The sequence below is a fragment of the Lygodium microphyllum genome, chromosome 29 (assembly GCF_053477565.2).
Source record: "Lygodium microphyllum isolate KBCC chromosome 29, Lygodium_microphyllum_v1.1.10, whole genome shotgun sequence".
NCBI classification, from domain to species: Eukaryota; Viridiplantae; Streptophyta; class Polypodiopsida; order Schizaeales; family Lygodiaceae; genus Lygodium; species Lygodium microphyllum.
Genome location: NC_141163.1, coordinates 113,009,327 through 113,025,502, shown reverse-complemented (window position 1 = coordinate 113,025,502; position 16,176 = coordinate 113,009,327). Strand labels below are relative to the sequence as shown.

At 40.6% G+C, this 16,176-nt stretch overlaps 1 pseudogene; it reads left to right on the top strand.

Moving 5' to 3' along the window:
* Positions 1-207: 207 nt before the first annotated feature.
* On the top strand, positions 208-540 carry LOC148011043 (digalactosyldiacylglycerol synthase 1, chloroplastic pseudogene; annotated as a pseudogene).
* The last annotated feature ends 15,636 nt before the right edge of the window (positions 541-16,176 follow it).

The window sequence follows — 16,176 nt, the reverse complement described above, 5'->3', positions numbered from 1 at the left end:
ATTCCGTGGCACCGTTGGGTTTTCTTCCTCCTGAGTAATGCGCACGCGATCTTTATCCTTCAGAGGGTAGATTCTCTCTTGATGCGGCTTCTAAAAGCTTCCCATGTACTCACCTAGACCCGCCATTGTCATGGCCTATGAAACGCCTGCCACGTGCCTAGAGGAACAGCCTGTGGCTGCTCCTGGCAAGAGCTCCAAAGTCTCAGCATGGATGTTTATGGCAATGGTGAAGACTCTCTTGAAGTAAAAGCTGTGGCTAAAAAACTTGGTCTAAGTATCAACTTTCATCAAGGAAGAGATCATGTAGACATGTCTCTTCATAGCTATAAGGTTTTCATCAATCCGAGCACCAATGATGTTGTGTGCACAACTACTGCAGAAGCACTTGCAATGGGGAAAATAGTGGTCTGTGCAGACCATCCTTCAAACAAGTTTTTCTGTTCATTTCCCAACTGTTTAATGTATAGAACGTCACATGAGTTTGTTGAGAAAGTGAACCAGGCCATGGCTGCAGATCCAGTACCTCTTTCTGCAGAGTAACTCTATCTTTTATCCTGGGAGGCAACAACAACAGATAGGTTCATCTAGTATGTTGAGCTAGATCAAGTTCTAGAGAAGGATATACCAGTGTTGATGTGCTTCAGAAGAAGACAATGACATTGTCAATGTCATTGCCAAATCTGTCAGAACTTGTCAATAACGGGCTTGCCTTTGCTCATTTCTGTTCATCTGGTAATGAGGCTGCATGGCTGATATCAGGTGCCTTGCCTGGAACAATGAACTATACTTCACAACATAGCAAAGAGATGCATCTTCCACCTCTAGCTGTGGAGAGCCCAGTGTATGGCTGGTAGCAATTTTCTGCACTTTCTTCATTGCCTCCTTGCATTGAAAGATCTTGTAGAATATGAGATGGCTCTGATACCATAATAAAACTTCAAATAGAGGAAGACAAAGATGGAACAAGCACAGATTAGGAGCTCAATGTCAACTTCTCCTCCATTATTCTCCAACCATTCCTCCAACAGTCTACCCACACTAAAAAATGGTATCCTCAAAGATAGATATCCCAAACTTAAGGACACTTTACATACAACAATATGATAAGGCTTAGACTATGACTTAGGCTTTGGCTTATTTCTCAACATCCTTCTCATCTTCATCAAATGTTGAGGCTCCTCTTGCAACTCAGATAGGTGTTCAATAGCATGGCTTTCATTTTTGGATCTCGAGTGGAGGGAAAATGACATCAACAAAAGCATGTTCATTTGCATGGTGGCACTATGATACTACTAGTAGTGGGAGTCAAAGGTAAGCTTTAAATTTTTAAAATATTTACCTTTAGGTTAATCCCCCATCTAAGTCCCATTCATACACATAAGTGGGGATATTACATTACTTCTTGCTCATTTGGCTTGAAACCTTGGATCTTTTTATTAGGAAACCTCTTTTGTATAATCTTAAGCATTTCCTTCAACAATATTGGATTTTTTTGTTTGAGGATCAAAAAAAATTGTTATAATTTGTGTATATTATAGAATGAAAATAGCTCATAGTCTCCTTCACATACCTCTTCTCCAACATGCATCCACGTCACTCAACAAACTTATGTTTTATTTTTCTAAGGAGATGGTGGTATACTAAAGAGCTATCCACACACCCCCAAAATAGCCCTTAGGCATCCTTTGCTTCCTCACTCTCCCTACTCCTATAGTGTTCACAACTATTGTCGCTCTCATGGGACAACCTCACAAATGAGGGTTATCATGCATATGGATATTGCTAAGCAAATGGAATAGGAATCGGAGAGATTAGAGAAAATGGAAGTAATGTGAACTAGAAGAATGTAGAAGGACTTGAAAATGGTCGTTGTGTGATAAAAGGGCTTATCATCAAAGTCCATGTAGTTGTCTATTACTAAAATGGTCATGGGCTAGTCATATGCTCAATCATATCCTCTATGATGGGTAATATAGACCTTTGACATGTACTACTTACAATTTGTTATTACTCTTTGAACTTAGGGTCAAGATTTTTTGAGTGTAATACACTACTTCTTTTATCACCGATATATCAATATAGACTTTTCTTTATCAAAGTCTCTTGCTATGCATGTGCTCTAGCCACCAAGATGAAAATTGAGGTATAGGAATCTCAAGTAACACAATCGTTATCAAACTATGAGCTTGTAGATCACCCCAAAAAGTGCCAAAAAGGTTGGGAATCATCACATGCATGAACAAGGATCAAAGTCTAAAAGATAAGATGAGATAATTTTAAGCCCAATACTATGGTTGGAGTCGCCCGGGGGGGATAGCCATTTTTGGCCACCAATAGGTCCCCCCCCCCCCCCTCACACACCAAAAAAATCAAAAATAAGCAATCTTTATTTTTAAATGTCTCCCTCCAACGATTTGGGGGGGGGGGGGGGGGGGGGCATTTGTTCAAAGAGTAGAGAGAGAGAGAAAGGGAAAGACTCCATATCCATGAGCCTTCAGGCTCTCAAGCTTATTCCTTCATTTCCACACACTCTACTGAAAAGCACACACACACACTACAAGATAAAGTGACCTAGTGTAAATGTAGACTAGACTGACTAGAATTAACTACTAACCCGACTTATTTAATGTAGTCACATGTAGATAGCTGTACACACTAGCTGTCATAGATGTCGGTCATAGATGAAGACACACTGACAGTGAGCTTGATTTCTAACACTCCCCCTCAAGCTCAAAAACAAAACTCAAATCATCTGCATCACTCCAAGTAGCTGTCTAAAGTGAATGAACTTATCTTTACCAAGTGATTTGGTAAAGATGTCTGCTACCTGGCCTTCAGTCTTCACATGCTCCAAGTCAATCTGATCTGCTAAAACCATTTCCTTGATGAAATGGTAGTGAACCTCAATGTGTTTTGATATTGCATGATAAACAGGATTGCTTGCTAACATAACACTGCTCAAATTGTCACAGTACAGCTTGACTTTGCTGTCCAAGTGTACTCCCAAGTCATTTAGTAACTTCTGTAACCACTTAGCTTCACAGGACGCTAAGACTGCACCACGATACTCTGCTTCTGTACTGGACAATGCAACTGTAGGCTATTTCTTACTCTGCCAACTGATCATGCTACTACCCAATCCAAATGCATAGCCACTGGTTGACCTCCTGTCATACGTGCAACCAACCCAGTCAGCATTAGTGTACCCCATCAAGTCAAGGGTTTTCCCATATGCATAAAACAGCCCATGATCTGTGGTACCCTTTACATATCTCAGAATTCTTTTGACTGCATCCAAGTGTGGTTTGCGAGGCTTCTGCATGAACTGACTGATCAGCCCCACAGCATAACTCAAGTCAGGTCTAGTGATCGTGAGATAGATCAAGCTGTCTACCATTTGTCTGTACATAGTAACATTCTCAATCTCTGTCCCAACATCAATTTGCAGCTTGACATTCTGCTCCAAAGGCGTATCCATAGGCTTGCAATCAGCCATACCATATTTCTGTAACATGTCATGAGCATACTGCTTCTGTAGCAGCCATATGCCTTGAGGTGTAGAGACAACCTCAATCCCCAAAAAATATTTCAGCTCTCCAAGATCCTTGACCTTAAACTCAGCCTGTAAACATGTCTTTATTTCTGCAATCCCATTTTCATCATCTCTTGTAATGATTAAGTCATCAACATAGACAACTAGAAAAACATACCCACTATCTGTCTTCTTCGCAAACAGACTATGATCAGCATCTCCCAATCGGAAACCATGTTGCTGTAAGTAACTGCTAATGCGAGCATTCCATGCTCTGGGTGCCTGTTTTAACCCATATAATGCCTTTTTCAGCCGACATACATGTGCTGGAAATTCTGGATATACATAGCCTTCAGGCTGTTCCATGTAAACCTCTTCCTGTAATTCTCCATTGAGAAATGCATTCTTTACATCCATCTACCATAGTTTCCAGCCTCTAGCTGCTGCCAAAGCAATCACAGTTCTAACTATAGCCATCTTTGCTACAGGGCTGAAAGTCTCCTCATAATCAAGACCATACTGCTACGCATATCCTTTTGCAACCAGCTTGGCCTTATATCTTTCCAATGATCCATCTGATTTACATTTTACCTTATACACCCACTTGCATCCAATAGGTGTTTTGCCCTCAGGCAACTGTACCAAATCCCATGTACAATTTTCAGCCAAAGCTGAATATTCCTCATCCGTAGCAGCACGCCAATTCTCATCTGAAACTGCCTCATCAAACTTACTTGGTTCTCTAAAACCTGTTACTTTCATCATATAAGCATAATGACGGGCTGAATATCCAGTGTAAGTATACCTGTCAACAGGTCGTCTGACCCTCTCTGATCTCCTGAGCTGTGGCTCACTGTGGGCTTGCCTCTCATGAGGCAGCACATAACGGCTCTGTCTAGCACCTGGCGTCATAATAGACGGAATCCCCAATTCACTATCTAAGCTGTCACTGCTAGATGAATCATAACCTGCAGTGAGTGAACCTGTTACATCTTCAAAAACCTTTTCTTTTCCCTTATCTGTTCTCCCCCTCACTAACATATCCGTGTCAGTGGATGCAGTAGTGCGACTCCGTAATCGTCCTGTCCAAGGACTCACTGTAGATGATACATCACCTGTCTGACCAATCATGGAAGTACTCTCTGTAGGAGTATTTTCAACATGACTCATACTGGGTGAGCCATCAGTAGGCACTGCAACAGGATTCCCATACCAAGATGCTAACTCATCAAATACCACATCTCTGCTTATGAGTGTCTCATGTGTAGAAGGTACATAACACTTATAAGCTTTCCGTTCCTGTGCATATCCAATAAACACACTTTTCACTGCCTTAGGATCCAATTTCTTCCTCTTCTCATACGGTATATGCACATATGCAATGCTGCCAAATACCTTCAAGTGTGAAATATCAGGTTTATGACCATACAGCCATTCATACGGAGTGACATCATGAATTCCTTCTGTAGGGGTTCGATTCAGCACATATACAGCAGTCACCACTGCTTCAACCCAATAACCATTTGGCAGACATTTTTCATTCAGCATAGCTCTAGTTGACTCCATCAAAACTCTGTTTTTCCTCTCTGCAACACCGTTTTGCTGCGGTGTATAACTGCATGTGAGCTGTCTTCTGATCCCATGTTTAGCAAGATACCTGTCAAAGTAGTTTGAAACATATTCACCTCCTCCATCTGATCTCAAACATGATATGTAACAGCCCAATTCATTTTCGGCATGTTTCTTGAAGTCTTTGAATGCATCAAACACATCATCCTTATGTTTCAAGATATAAAGCCAAGTGTACTACTAAAATCATCAATAAATGAGACATAATATCGTGCACCGCCAAAAGAAGCATTATGTGAAGGACCCTAGACATCAGAATGTACCAACTGTAAAGGCCTAGTGCTATTTTTTACATCTCTCATGAAAGGAAACCGTGCCTGCTTCCCAAACTGACATGTAGGGCATACATGACCAAAATCGTTATACTTGAATTTAGGTAATCCAAGTACTACTTCTTTCTGCTGCATAGATTTCAGCTTTTGTACTTTGACATGTCCGATTCTCTTGTGCCAGATCTCTACATCTCTGATGGCACTCTCATCATGAGCAAACATAGCTGCTTTAAGTTCAGGAATGGTCGCTTCCAAAGTAAACATCCTGCCATCCCTTCTGCCCTTGGGAATTAGCTTGCAGCCATTTCCATACTCCTCAATGAAACATCCATCCTTGTTAAACCTCACTTGCAGATTCTGTTCTTCCATTTGACCCACAGACAACAAATTCTTTGTTATGGTCGGTACATGTAAGACATCATGCAAGCCTTTCTTCTTGCCATCAGGCATCCTCAATGGAACAATCCCTTTATGCTGCTTTATGTCATGTTGGGTATCATCCCCAGTACATACATGACCATGTGTACCTGCAACCATCTCATCAAACCACTCTCCATGCGGGGTCATGTGGTTTGACGCTCCAGAGTCAATGTACCACCTGTCATCTTTGTTCTGCCTTGACACGGTCTTGGACACATGCTGCATGGCAAAGAGTCTATCAACCTGATCATCTTGACCACCACTAGAGGATGCATAATGCCCATGTTGTTTCCCTTTTGTCTTCATGTCATTCTGCTTCTTGTAACAATCCTTTGCAATATGCCCATACCGGCCACAATAATGACATTCCTTGTCCCTGTTGGACTGATCAGACGACTGTCATGAACCAGAACCACCACCTCTACCTCGGGGTGATCTCCCCCTGCCTCTAAACTCGCCAGATCCACACTGGCCTTGTGTATTTGCACCATGCCAATTACTCTGCTGCTGCTGCTGTCCATAAGTATTACGAGTGTCACCACGACCTCGAAATGAACCACGACCTCTAGATACTCTGCCACACTGGCTAGAGTACAACACAGTGTCTCTACTCTGAGATGCACTAGAACCTATATTCAAACCAAGTTTAACTTCCTCATGCAGCAACAAAGCAACTAGCTCTTCCCAGCTAGGGGGCTCTTCTCTGACAAAAATGGAAGTGTCAAAAGCTTTGTACTCTTTGCCTAAGCCATTCAAAGCAACAGCAATCATATCATCTTCTAATACACTTGAGCCAATAGTAGCAAGTTGATCAACTATGGTCTTAATCTCCGTGATATACGTCTGGATGCTCTTGCCATTCCTAGACATATTGTTGAATTGCTGTTTCAACTGGATCTTTCTTGCATGTGTCATGGTTCCATAATTTTTCATCAGTATGTCCCAAGCATCCTTCGGAGTCTCACATCCAGTGATTTGAATTACCATAGCATCAGATATACATAAGGAAAACCAATGCAGCACCTTGCATGCTCTTTCATTCCATAGCTTGTAGGCTCTTTTCTATTCATTTGTTGGATTGTGTGCAGGCAACTCAGGAGCAACTTCATCTCCTGTACATAAATCCCAATAACCTCTACCAACCAGAAAGTTTTTCATTCTGAATTTCCATAATGTAAAGTTCTTATTATCCAACTTCTCTCCAACTATCTGAGTGATATTGTCAGTCCCATGTGCATTAGCCATGATGCAATAGACTGTCTATCTATCTCCTTGCAGTCCAATAAGTATGACTGACTAAGTTCAGTCCGTAATAGTTTATGACAGTTTTCTGCACTAAATTGCAGAAAAAAATACTAGGGTATTTCAGCCCACTGACACCTCAAAACACTCCACAAACAAGTGGTCTCAAATATAGATATAACTGTCAATACATAAGCTATGTGTTTGCTTTAGCTTAAGCTTCTGTAACCTCACTGCCAGGGTACATACATGCAGTCTGAAAACTGTAAGCTGTGAGTAACCAGCAGCAATTTCAAGTCCAAAACTGAGTGTGTCAACAAATTCAGTTTCAGGTTGCAGTCAACCAGAATTCACCATACCAAGCTCCAAGCAGCTCCAAAATGTCTTTTGACCATGTCATACATTTACTTTGTAGTGGCAAGTTCAATACATGAGCTGTTTGTAATTAACCATGACAGTGTAACTGCATTTACTTCAGCTTCAAAATTCAGTTTTCAATGATGCTCATTGCTTGCTTCAATTCTCCATGCATTCAGCATGTATAGGCCAGTTCATATAGATGATGGAACCCCCAAGATGACATGTATTGCTTCAATCATGCACAGTACTTGTCATTGACTGTGTATGAAAGTTTTCAGCCTGTCATTGATTTTCGGATTTGAGTATTCTACCATTGACTGTGTATGACAGTTTTCAGCCTGTCATTGATTTTCAGATCTGAGTATTCTGTCATTGACTGTGTATGACAGTTTTCAGCCTGTCATTGATTTTCAGATCTGAGTATTCTGAGCAAGAGATCTCAGCTCCAAGACATTTGATCCAATGTATACATGCTTTGACACATTCTTGTGCTCCAAAGATGCCTTCTGAGTGTAGTACAAGGCTCCTGTGTGTCAGTAATGACTGAATGCATGCTGTTCATTCATGTTTACAGCAGTTCAGAAATGATTACAGGTCTGTGTCTGTCACTCCAGCTCATAACAGAGCTCCCACACAAGCATTTACTCCTTGCACACTTCAAATACCTTCAATAGTGAGCATACATGCTCTATGAACCTTGTCCAGGTGCCCCAATGAAGATTGACAGGTTGCTGTCCACTCAGATCAACAAGCGCAGATTTTCAGATACAGGGGGCGCAGATTTTCAGATACAGGGGGCGCAGATTTTCAGGCACAGGTTGCTGTCCACTCAGATCAGCAGGTGCAGATTTTCAGATACAAGTTGCTGTCCATTCAGATCAGCAGGCCGCAGATTTTCAGATACAGGTTGCTGTTTTTTAGGAGACAGTCCACGATTTTCAGACACAGGTTGCAGTCCACGATTTCAGGACACAGATTTCAGGAGGCAGTCCACGATTTTCAGACACAGGTTTCTGGAGGCAGTCCACAATTTTCAGACTCAGGAGGCAGTCCACGATTTTCAGAAGGCAATCCACGCTGATTCCTTCATTTGACTATGGCTTCATTTGCAAGTGTCCAGCTTCTTCCTCATTCCTTACTTCCATCTCCTTTGCACTGCAAGTTGTCATGCCCATTCTCCCACAGCCTCATGGATGAAGCTCTGATACCATGTTCAAAGAGTAGAGAGAGAGAGAAAGGAAAAGACTCCATATCCATGAGCCTTCAAACTCTCAAGCTCATTCCTTCATTTCCACACGCTCTACTGAAAAGCACGCACACACACTACAAGATAAAGTGACCTAGTGTAAATGTAGACTAGACTGACTAACTCTAGTCAGGTCACTGACTAACTACTAACCCGATTTATTTAATGTAGTCACATGTAGACAGATGTACACACTAGCTATCATAGATGTCGGTCATAGATGAAGACACACTGACGGTGAGCTTGATTTCTAACAGCATTATGGTGCCACCCTCCCCTCCTCTCCATACACAACTCCTTCCCCACAATGTTTATGAGTTAGAGAAACTATGTAAACTAGACAAAATAATCAACTAAGTTAGTTATCAAAATTCAAAAGTCTACAATTTTAGGTAAAGGAACTTGTAAAGCTTATTATTTATGCTAGAATAAAATTTTAATATATAAACCAACTAAGAAAACTAGAGGTTATTAGTATATAGTATTATTGTCATACACTGAAGAAAAAACCCAAAGCAAAAGATTGACCTCTCAAGAGAATTTAGTAAGCAAGCTTGAGCTAAACCTAGGAAATTGTGTCATCTTAGAGTGCTTTCATGTATCCAAACTTAGTAGGGAATAGTTTCTTTTTGACAAATGAACAATGAAGGAGACACTTGTCCCCACGTCATCATAAATAGTGAAGGAAAACTCCTAGAATCTCAATCTTATGAATCACAACTAGAAGTTGTGAAAGATCTGCCCATGTGACAAGAATTTATATATGTAATAGCTCTATTAGATACAATTGTGAGGTGAAACCCAAGAGCTTAAGAGATGTAACAAGTACCTTAGGACAAAATAAGAGCATCTAAGTATCAGACTACACAAATAGGATTACAAAAAGTATAGGGTACTAGCAGTTGTAAAAGGATCATACAATTCTTATGACCAAGCCAGAATATCCCTTGAGAACCACTCTTCATTGTTGGATAAGGTTGGATGAAAAGAGCTAGAATAAAATTACTAATATTAGGCATCAAGACCCTACAAAACCCCTAACTTATGTTTTAAAGACCAACTTTTGATGTCCTACTTAGGAGAAATAATAGAACGTAGGAGTACAGAAAGATGTGAATTTAAATCCCTACCATAAGGATCAGTGAATAGTCCTATTTTAAAATACAAGATCAAAAATTAAATGCAACACCTCACTAAGGAAAAGGACCAAATTTTTTAGGGAAAAAATCAAAGCAATCCAAGTTTGTGTGTTATTGTTTTATTTGTGCTATGAAATATGTCAAAAATGAATGATGACCTTTATCATTGGCGGCCAATTTTACTAGAGAAAAAGTAGCATTTTTTAAATAAATGTTGATTGTGCTTTTTATAGCCCACTTACTACTTCCTCCCCATGCTAACCTAACAAGTTGTATAGAATACAACTTATGGAGGTTACATTTGGCAAAAAGACTTTGACCATTTCAACTTTTTATATTTCATTGGAGCCACACATACTCAACCCCATGGTGCATAGAGATGGTGAGATAATGATCCTGAATTAGTGGATTTATCACCCTATCACTAGATTTGTCCAAATCTAGTGGCATGGTCATAGCTTACTAATCTCCTATTAATAACTATGAGATTGAAGATCTTCCAACCTATTGACTGAGTAGTTAGGACTTGGTACAATGAGTGATGCTCCTATCAACTTTATTATTTTAGTGCAAGTGATCCATGGTTGATACTATGTACCCAAAAGTTATTCCTATGTGACAGATATATGTAAAACTTTGAACCCTAGGAAGCTATTTTATACATAATTTTTGTATAAGCGTATGGAAAGGAAATGAATATAAAACTATTGTATTTTTTATAAAGACCTTGCCAAATTGAGTAAAACAAATCCTTTTGATTTACGTTAAATCCTTGATGCAATATTTTCAATAGAATGAATGTGTCAAGTACAATGAGCTTTAAACATAAAGTCTATCAACATCATCTAGGATAAGTCTGGGAAATGTGCAAGCATGTTGGCATGTATGGTCTTGTTATTATAAACAATAATGTGATTATCTTCATAAGATTCTCAAGTTGGAAACATTGCAATTTAGTTAACCTATATAGGCAAGCTACTAATCACAAGTAACCAAAAACTTACATTGATTATTTGCAACCTAATTGATAGGATTCTAAATATCTTCCTGATACCCCCATCTACTACTCATTTGACTGAAGAAAAGGAAAGAAATTTCTTCTCAAGCAAGTCAAGGTACCTTAATTTAATAGCGAAGGAATGAAGGTGGAAACCAATGCTAAAATCTAGGTCGAGAAAATGAAAGACTACTTCTCTATTGTAGAAACTAATATGGCTAATCAAGCAATGATTGCATACCTCTAGCTTACATGAGAAGCATACCTATGGTGGAAGTAATGGTGCAAGATAATCAAGGATGCAGTTCAAGGTTGGCATCTATCACTTGCCTATCAAATGTTGAAGATGAATGAGTTTTTCAATTTGAAATAACTTTAATATTCTCATGATAGGGTCAATTTTGTACTCAAAATGAGTTGAACTCCATTCATTGACTCTTAAATCATAGCATCTAGAGAAGATTTAGACAAGATCTAGTGACCTCAAATGTGTTTAGTTGCTTGAAGTTTGATCCTTAGTCAGTTTCTCAACCTCATGGAAAGAAAGGACCATTGGAATCATCATATATCTATGTGTTAAAGAGCACAACCATTGGTAGCCACCCTTTTGAAGAAAAATAGCAAGTTCAACCAAAATAACAATACAAGTAACAACAATAATAGCAACAATAGAAACAAGGAGATTGGGCCGTACTACTTCAAATGCAATCAACTTATCCATTCTTGAGGTCATTGTGCCAACAATGGAGTAAACATGAATGCCAATAACACTCCCCAAGATAGTAACAAAAATAACAACAACAATAAAAACGAGGATGGGTTGTACTACTTCAAATGTAATCAACCTAGCCATTTTTTAGCTCAATGTCCCATCAAGGGAGTAAACACCAATGCCAACACCCCTTGTAATCCTCTAAGAGGGGAAGACTTCAAGAACCAAGGACATAAGCATGGAGCATGGCATGGAGCCAGCTGGGCAAGGAAAAGGATGCAAAGTTGAAGCTCATGCATGTGATGTTATGATTGATGAAATAGATCCTTCTCTATAGAATGAAGTCAAAAGAAAATATATCCATGTAGCTATTAAAAAAATATGTGGGATGTCAATTCTCTATCATCCAAACCCCAACAGATCACCAAGTTATTTCTTTCCAAATATTTATTACTTATGGAGCCACCCACTCATTTGTATCTCCTAAGTGTGCAAGAAATCTAAAGTTAAATCCAAAACCTACTAGGAAACTTTTTAGTAGAGTTAGAAAATGGAAGGGAAACATTATCAACAACTGAATTAGTCAATAATATTCAATTTCAATTAAAAATGAAATCACTAAAGCTATAACATGCCACCTAAAACTAGCTTTCAAGGCACAATGTTTATGGTCCATTAAGAGTCAGTCCTAAGTGATGCCACCCAACACTCCTTGGAATGACATGGGTTTGATCGCTTAAGTTCTCTTGATCCACACCATGGCAAAGTGTTCCATCTAAACCCAGTAGGTTCGTGAATCTAGATTCTTAAATCAAGTGAGGTCACCTAAAGATTCAATAGCATCAGTCTACAAGTGTCTACTTTGCATAAGATCACCCAAGCCAAAGTGGACTCGTGTTGCAGTTGGTTCAAAGAGAGTGAGAAATGAGAGGGAGTGTAATATATCAACCCCTCTCCCCATAAGGCATAGTCTCCCTCTGGTCCCCTAAAACAACCTGGAGTCGAGTTCCTATTTTATTTAACATAACCTCCTTATTAGCATAAGTCTTAAAAGAAGCTTCTAAATAACTAGGACCGCCCTGTCATGGGGTAGACATGTCGAGGGTCACATCCTCTCTCTTTCCTCGATAGAATTTCAAAATAACTTAATTACCTACCATAGTACATTTGAACACCTAAAATCAGCTTCCCTAATTAGCATTTTATAGTACATGGTTTGTTCATGTAACTTACGGCACAATACAAAAACAAGATCAAACAACTATTTGACAAACATCTCTTTTATTATTTTGAAGGATTCTTATTATAGCTTCCCTTCCACCAATATAGAAGTATCATCAATCTAAAGGTTTTTCATACTCCAAGATTCTACTCTGTCAACTAGTATTAGGGACCCTAGAGAGACCATTCTAGGTCATGTAGGGGTTAGGCACTTTTTGGGAGCTCTCACTCGACCGCCAAGACCCACGGACCTCTTATTGCTTCAAGCGTTCCAAGCCGAGCACTAATGTCTACCTCTCACATAGCCGACGCATCATCCATATCTATGGGTGTAGTGATCTTACCTCCATGCCGTTCGAGTTACATTCTCTCTCATGCACTTTGGTAGCTCCACGATCCAAGTGCAAGCTTCAAGCAAGATCCATCCTCAAGCTCCAAGCTCCAAGCTCCATTGCCGCGATCAAGACAAGAGAAGAGAAGAGAAGAGAAGAAGAGAGGAGAAGATGGAGAGCTTCTCCTCCCCAGTCCCTCACCCTCACACACTCACTCCCTCACACTCTCACACTCCCTCTCTCAAGCACAAGCTCAAGCAAGCAAGAACAAGAAGAAGAAGAAGAAGAAGAGAAGAGCCACTTTTGGCCACACACAAGAATGAGCTTCTCATTCACTTTTCAACTTTATATACAAAACCCTAAATCCCTTTTGGGAAGTCATCCCCTTATCCCCCTTTTTACATGGCCGGTCGTGGCCTAGGCCCTTTTTTCCATTGTTCTCCTATCTTCCTAGCTTCTTTTCCATCGCCCGTCTACATTTACAAATTGCACGAGTGAGATCCGTGCACTCTTAAAATAAATCATGGTGTGCCTTGCACTTTTTAACAAAAGTATAGACTCGCGCTTTTTCTCTTGCACCTTTTTCCTTGATTTAGGACTTTTCTGCACTACTTGTGTTTCCAAATTCTTATTGGTGTGCCTTCCTCTTTTGTTTTACTCCTGCCTTTGCCTTGTCTTTTGCTTTAGATTTTTCGGTTTTTCCACCTTATTCATTTGAGGGTTAACATTACCCCCTCCTAGATGAGTGCCGGTCCCGTGGCACTCACCGTCGTAGGTAGCAGGCTTTGGCATGCACCGAAGATGTGGAACACCTGTGGTTGCCGTGGAGGTATGTTGGTGGTGGTGCGGAGGAAGGTCATTGGGGGCATGTTGTTGGCCTAGGTGGCTAGTGGTAGGGTTGTTGGAGTTGGTGATAGGGATGTTCTTTGTTGGGAATTGCATTGATGGGGCTGGCACATGTATTGGTTTTTGGGGATTCTGTACATGATGATTCTTGGCAGGCTTGCAGGATGATAAAGCATAAGAATTCAAAGGTGAGTGTCGATGAAGAGCAAATGACACTTTCGTTGGAGTCTTCAAGACCTGCAATTGAAAACCTCTCATATGTGGTCTCTCCCTCAGGGTAGTGCTAGACTTATTTATCGTGCACAAGACGTAGTTCAATTAGTTTGGGAGACAGGTCAAACTCTAAGCAAGCTGAGAGTATTGTCCTACACTAGAGGACCCAAACTATGTATATATTTCAGTGCAGATATTATGTGAGTGCTCGTGCATACTTACGTAGTCAGAAGACCGTGGGATGGTTCCTCGTAACAACATGATGATGAAGCAAAGGTGTCCGTGTTGAGGAGAAGTACACATGAAGGTGTATGAGATATCATTTGCATTGTGACAACATGATGTAGCATAATCAAATACATTGACATTGAACTTTTGATAGTTGGTAGCTACTGGGCTTGCTCAATGAGTACAATGTACTTTTCATGGCCATTCGTGCGGTGCTCATCACAATTGATTGCAATGGTACTAAGGTGGAGTGCAAAAAGGAATCGTGCAAATGGGTCAGGGTGACATATCTAACCATAGGCGAGACAAGCTCTCTAGGTATGTCCTACCCTTGATGTGCCCTGTCCAATTGTGGGGGATGTGTAGAGGGCTAGGGAACTAGGGACAGAGCCAGCCAACCAAGGTCACTGGGCGTACCTAATTTGAGGACCCCTAGGTGTCGTGCTGTGATTGTAAGTGCTCTCTTTTTTTTCTCTCTCTCTCTCTTTTCTTTTTCTTTCTCTTTTTCTTCTCATTTCTTTCTTTTCTTTTTCTTTTTTTAAAGGGAATAACCTGAGTACAACCATTGCAATACGTCAAGGCTATCAGCCTTTCAATGGGTTAGAAAATTTCAAAATTTGAAGGCTCTAAAAATGGATATTACAGCGATGATTGTGCCCTAGCCTTGTTGCTAGAGAAACCGTTGTTTAGATGGGGAGATTCACTAGAGATTTTGTAAAACCTCTTTGTAATGTTCGATGTTGGTACAATTGAGGTAACAGTTGCCATGAGTGCCAAGTGTAGAGTTTGACCCAAAAGGAAAGATTTATTTGCCACTGATCACGCTGTGGGCCATGCGATGTGGACGATTGCAAGGGTGATTTTCACTTCCGATAGTGAGGCTTCCGTCATGGCTCTTGTGAGATTAGTGGTTTTGCGGTGACTTGGGCATTGAACACTTTTGTACAAAGACCTATGTCATCCTGCATCCACTTGACACTTCATGAGAGTATATGTAAATCACATGCGTCAATTATGATGGACAGCTGCAACACAAAAATATATTACTTTATCTAAATCCTATGATGTTGATTGCGATGCACCTCATTTGATCTTGTTAAAGACATGCCATGCATTAGTAGTAAGGAAGGTTTGTATAGTTGGGGGAGGCTTTCCCCTTTAACCACTTAAAGACAAAAAGTCGTGGCAAGATGGCGTTTGGCGAGCAACTCATACAACATAGGGCCTACTCGATTTGTATGAGGTGGGGTGAATTTTGGTGGTCAGGCGATTGGGGGTGTGCTGGTGGTGGGCTCCTGGCAGGCTGGGGAGGGAAGACGTCGGCCATGACCCAAAAGGTATAGTCCATGGCCACCTCGATCTCAAGAATTCCTCAAAACAATTCATCAAATTCCTTCTTGAATAGAGCTTCCTTCTCCTCCTTTGAGCACCTAGTGCCCGAGCTTCTGGGGAGGGCCCACACGGCCAAGGTTGCCACTCCCTAGGCATTCCCCTGAGCTCTTATTTTCTTGGCCTGGGAAGTTTTTGGCTTGCGTCCGAGGCGGTGTCTCTTGGGGCCTCGTTTCTTTGCATATCTCTTAAGGGTAGGCACATAGCATTCTAGCAAAGGAGCTTGTGCCGCATGCTCCCTCCGACGGCAAATAGCGTCCTTGCAAGCTAGTTGCACTAGGTGCTCCATGATGGCTACTGTAGAGGAACCTGCAAAATGTGAACCAAGGTTAGGGTTTGAAGCAGGGTAGAATTATTTGTATGGAAGGGATTAAACAGTGGATTATCAAGTGTATATG